At 29.7% G+C, this 6,180-nt stretch overlaps 1 pseudogene; it reads right to left on the reverse strand.

Moving 5' to 3' along the window:
• Positions 1 to 1,817: 1,817 nt before the first annotated feature.
• LOC126694086 (probable indole-3-pyruvate monooxygenase YUCCA10) lies at positions 1,818 to 5,437 on the reverse strand (annotated as a pseudogene).
• Between the last annotated feature and the right edge of the window lie 743 nt (positions 5,438 to 6,180).

Below are 6,180 nucleotides of genomic sequence, written 5' to 3' on the forward strand. Positions count from 1 at the left end.
CATTAGCCCTAAATGCTTCATTCTTATTTTCCTGACATACAACTTGTGTCCTGCATTATATGATTGTATCAAATCAATGGATATCTTCTCATTGTTTCACCTTTCACCTTTTGCTATATTGTGTATATCTATCCAGTTTGACTCTACAACAGGCAATATATATATATATATATATATATATATAGACACACATGCTTGACCATCAATAGAGTTTAAAATATCTGAAAGTACGATGTAAAGGAGAACACCATACAGACCAACCTCCATCTGCAGTGCAAAATTTTCCGACTCTGCTTTCCCCGAGAAAACATAATTAAAGTGGGTAACGGCAAACTCTCTCTCAAAGTCGCTTTATTTAAAATAAAAAATTCACATTTATGATTAATTAGTTTTAACTTTTTATAAGGCCATTGATATGCAATTACGCATGCTTACTATCAAAAAATAGAATTTCCTCAACCAAACAAAAATAAATAAAATCAAAAAATAGAAATGCCACAACTATCATAACATATGCATGGTCATTTTCTGTTGAGAATTTTCCCAATAAATATGTGGGGGGTAAAGTGTTGAAGACAAGCAAAATGACACTATGCGTTTAAAACAAAGTGTTAGCTCAACAAAGGAAAACGCACAGTTTTATTAAAGGAAGCTTCAAACGTACCGTTTTGTTTGAATGAAGCAACGGTCATTCATTAGTAGCAAACTCAGTTAAAAATCAATTGCAGAAGGCGGGAATGTTAGTTACTCTAATCCAGCTGTTCATCTCAACTAATCCAATGGCGAAGTCAGGATTTTAGTTAAGGGGAGCAAGATTAAAATAGTATTAAAAGGACATTAAGTATTTTTTTCCTAATAATTATGTGTTGCTTATGAGGACCACTAATTGAATTGCCATGAAAAAAAAAAATGTGATAAGCAAGATTTTTATAATACTTTCACAACAAATTATAAGTGGTAAGTTGTTACTGGTTCAAATTTCAACCCACCTCTGAAATTAATGTTTTGCTTACTAATAATAACCTCTTACTTAAATTTTTTTACAAAAGTGTTGTTAAAATGTTATGGATATAGAATTTCTCAAAGCCAAAGCAACTATAAATTAATGTTTTGTCAAGGTAAAGTACCAAAGAATAGTTCATAACGTACCTATTTCAAAGATTTTTTTCAAGGAGCTAGGGGGTCAATTGCCCCCCCCCCACTCTGCCTCTCAACTAATCCCACCTTTCACAGATCAATTTCATATTTTTAGAAATTGTAATTATTCTGTCAAGATGGTTTTCTTGTATAAATACTGGCATAGTATTCTTATTGTTAATTAAACAAAGATTAATCAAAATCTCTCTCTCTCTCTCTCTCGTATTGATTACTTCATATTGAAGAATTATCACAGATTGTATTTTCATAATAAAGAACTAAAGATGGATTTAGTTGTTTATTGGACTAGTCTTTCAAAAGATGGGAATTACTTCATATTGAAGAATTATCACAAATTGTATTTTCATCATAAAGAACTAAGGATGAATTTAGTTGTTTATCGGACAAGTCTTTCATAAGATGGGAACTTTACTCCAAGATTTAAATGGAGTGTACTTTCCGTATGTATGTTGCAATAAGCTCAAATACTGTTAAATTTTATTTTATTTTTGTAAGTCTATTAAAATTTGTTGTTGCTAAATAAAGGATATAAGCTTGAATTCCGCTATTAAAACAAATTCAATCAATGTCTTAGCTTAATAATAAAAACAATCATCATAAAATAAGCGTTATACGTCCAAATCTTATTATCATTATCACAAAATAAATGTAAAGTACTCTCAAATAGAAATAGGAGAAGTCAGGGAAAAAAAATCATTAGTTGTATCCTCAGGATGAATTGAACTCTTTTTTTGGCTAGTTATGACCTTGTTGATGTCATTGGCAATGGCCTCGGCATCCATTGATACTCCAAAGAGTCCTCTCCTTGACAATCCAGCACAATATAAACCCTTCTCTCCTCTCCAATGTTCTGGCACTCTATTCTTTGGCATTCCATCACCATTAAGAGCATACTTATAGTCCTACAAAAGATAACATTACATATTACTACAGGACCAAATGCCCTTTTATAACACATTACCAAGTGCCCTTGGTTCCCATTTTAATTTTGTTACATCTATTTAAAAAATCCAACTTTCTAAAAGAAAATTATTTAGGTTGTGTTTGGATACTTGAATTTGTATTTGAATTTGAATTTTAAAGTGATGGATTTAAAATGTTTTAATTCCAAGTTCATAAATATTTAAGCATGATGTATAGATTTCTAAAATTCTATAGGTTTAGAAGCTAGTTTTTTCAACTATGTGGATTTGTCAAATTCAAAATTTTAACATTTTATAAACTATCCAAACCAGGTATTTGGATTTTAATTTCTCAAATCCAAATTTATATTCCCAAATCTAGCTACCATCCAAACACACCATTACGCTAATAATAAAAAAACACACACCATTACACATTGTTTTTACATAAAAAGTACAAAGTTCCCTAATTTATTTATTAACTTTTTGAAGATAACTTAATTTTAAGACTTCCTAAAATGGAATAAGGAGGATTGACAAATGACAATGGGACAGAGAATATATAATAATAATGATAATGTTGATGAAGAAGAAGAAGACCTTTAGCCACTTATTAGCTGCGCTTTTATAGCCGGTGGCCAAAACAATGGCATCGAAATTCTTTTCGGTGCCATTTTTGAACTTCACATTATTCTTTTCAATGTTCAAAATCTCCGGGACAACCTGCAGTAAAGCAAGAAAGGAAACTTTCATATTAGATATCATGTGAATTATGTGTTGCAATGTGGAGAAAACTCAGGCACTTAATTTCTTGATTAAATAAAAATAGTAGCAGTAAATTTCATTTATTTATTTTGCTTGTGAACATGTTCCTCAAATATTAAAAAGGAGTCAGGTAAAACCACATTTCTGATTCTTAAATTTTGACTTTTTTATTTTATAGAATCACTTAATTTTTAACTTGGTTGTTTAAGTTTTCACAATTTTTATTTTAGTCTTCATAATTTTAAAGTGACTATTATTTTGGTCCCAAACAACTTCTCAATTTCAGAAAATGTTATTTTTTAAACTAGTAGTGCAATTCATTAGCTACGTATCATGAATTGTTCATAAGGGTCAAGACTCAAGATCAAAATGATAGCAAATTTAATAATATAAAGACAAAAATAAAAGATATGAAAAATATTGACAAAATATATATATATATATATATATATATATATTTTAGGAGAAGACGTAGGAACAAAAAACATGTTTTGCCTTAATTAAAAGCATAGTTTTAATTATGATCATGAGAAATTACCTTTATTTCTTCATTTTGAATCTTTCCTATGGTTCCAACATCGATATAACCGGAGATCTTCCGGTTACATTTTTATTAGAGAATGGACCTCTCGGTGGTCTATAAATCCCAAACTTAGTTAGATCACCATATTCGAGTCTTGCAAGCATTGTGATTAGAGTATCCACCATGTAAGTTGGGAGATAATTCAACAAAGACATTCCTCGATGCACCAATTCTTTGGTCAGCACATGAAACTACAATCAAATACATTAGTATATAGTGAGTTAACTATTACAATGTTATAAACGAAGAGGTATGGCTTCAAACATGTTTGGTACTACATTTCTCCAATCTAAATTTGACGATTAAAGAGATCATTCATATGTAATTTTACTATTTTAGTCGCATGATTTTGTTAATAAGTCATGTGGATTTTTTAAATAATACTCAAAAATAGTCTTATAAATTACTACATAATAGACTAGAAAATATAACTCCAAACATATTTGGAACCAAACATTTCTTAAAATTATATATATTAGATTTTTATGATGTCAACAGGATCGAATTGTATGAATTTCATGTGCAAGAGTTGTAAAAAGAAATAATGGATTGTTTTATTATTTTTATTATCATTATTAGGTTCTAGTATATGTGTGTGTATATATAAAATTAATAAAAATTAAAGGATTCTTAACTTTTAACCATGAAATTCACATTTATAATTTCTTCTAAAAAGAAAAAAAAAAGTCCATATCTTTAATTTTCTACAAAAATTAAAAAATAAATAAAGAATGTTTTTATTAAAAATATTTACTTATAAATTTCTGGAAAATGCTAGAGATACAAACTTTTTTGCAACAAATTTTACAAACTGTTGGTGGTGAGTAGTTATTAGTAAATGAAAAGATAATGTTAATAGTGAATCTAGATGAAGACTTGTAAGAACTAAGAAGTTGATCACAACAACAATTTGTAAAAATATTGTAAAATAGTTTGTGGAAATATATCTAGGATGGCTCCTAAATATTATTTGGTTAAATGAGCTATTATGGTTTAAGAGTAATTAGAGGTCTCATAACAAGAAAAGAGCAATTATAGGTCTAGAGTAATTAAAGGAAAAATGAAGTACATTAATTATTTATAAACTTTTCTATTTTTATGAAATACATTAAATATATTATAAACTCTTATAAAAATATAAATTTTTTGTATCATTTTTTGTGTTCCATCAATAATTTATAAACATTTCTATTTTTAAAAAAGAGTCATGTGTTTATTATTATTTTTTTTCATTTTAAATTTTGGTTATTTTATAAGAAAAGTTAAACAAATATATGGCAAGTTGTGATTGATGGAATATAAAGTGAAACACAATATCCATTAACTTTTCCCTTGTTATCATTATAAGATATTGGGTTGGAGAGAGAGAACATGCATGCAAATTAATACGCACACAATAAGAAGAGAGAATCTTACTGGACTTCTAATGACAATTGAAGTGCGAGCTCGATCCATGGTCTTCAAGGTCATAGGCAATCTCCATTCCAGAATTACCACATCCAATTACCAAAACATCCTTAGATTTATGTCTCGAACCCGATTTGAAATGGTTGGAATGGAGAATCTCTCCTGGAAAACTTGACAACCCTTTAATATCAGGAATATAACCCTCATTATTCTCACCACTAGCAACCACTAAGAACTCAGCATGGTAAACTTCCACATTTCCTTCTAATGTGTTCTTAGCTTCAATTCTCCATTTCTTTCCACCTTCAATCAATGATGCCGATTCAACAGTGCGATGGTAGAGAGGCTTTATATTAAATTGTGAGACATAATCGTCTATATATTTAAGAAAAAAATCTTTGGGCATATAGTTAGGGGCATCAGGAGGGAGAGGCTTATGTGGCAAGAAACATAATTCTTTTGCTAAATGGAGACCTAATCGATCATAGGTTCTTTTCTTCCAAAGAGAAGCATAACAATCTTCTCTTTCAAGTATCAAATGCGGGATCGAGTGGCGAGTTAAGCATGCTGAAGTTGCAAGACCAGAAGGCCCAGCTCCTACGATCAATACTTTTGTTTCCATGGTAATCACAAATTCACAATTGGATCACTAAGGTCAAATATATATGATTTTTATCTTTGCTTTAATTTTCTAAGTACTTCCAAAGTGTAGTGATGGATATTCTTTCATGGAGATTCTCTTCGATTTTGATTTCCATAACTGTACATCATGATGTTTATCCCTGCATGTATGCTACCCCAGGGACTACATGCAAACTACGCAACAACTCTGATGTAATTTATTGGCTCTCTCGTTAAGTACGATTTTATTAAGTACTTATATTTTTTGTGGTGAGATATAAGCTTTGTTCATGGAAAAAGAAAACAGTGGACTCTTGAGCTAGAAACAAATGAGGGCAACAAAAACCTTCTAACCATGGTACCAGTTAATAAAATCGTACTTCTTATATAGCTAGGTATTTAACAGATTACACAATCGAGATAGTTAAAAATATTATTCCAAAATAGAAAGAGAGAGAGAGAGAGAGAGTTACAGCAAGTATAAGAGATTAACAGGTCAAATTGTGTTTCTCACAATTCTGTTAAAAACAGAATTGTTCTTATTTCTTCATTTTGATTTCTAAACTTGCTGCATTCACCTTTTTATAAATAAATAACTAACTCAAATATTTAATCTGTCAAACACCTCATAATTATGAGTTTATTAACTAGTATCGTAATTTGACTCTTTGAAGGTTTTGAATTGATCCTACTTCCCAGGATATTCAGTCATTTTGGTTGTTAGTTGTTACTTTGCTAGTTTGG

This window comes from Quercus robur, chromosome 2, assembly GCF_932294415.1.
Source record: "Quercus robur chromosome 2, dhQueRobu3.1, whole genome shotgun sequence".
NCBI classification, from domain to species: Eukaryota; Viridiplantae; Streptophyta; class Magnoliopsida; order Fagales; family Fagaceae; genus Quercus; species Quercus robur.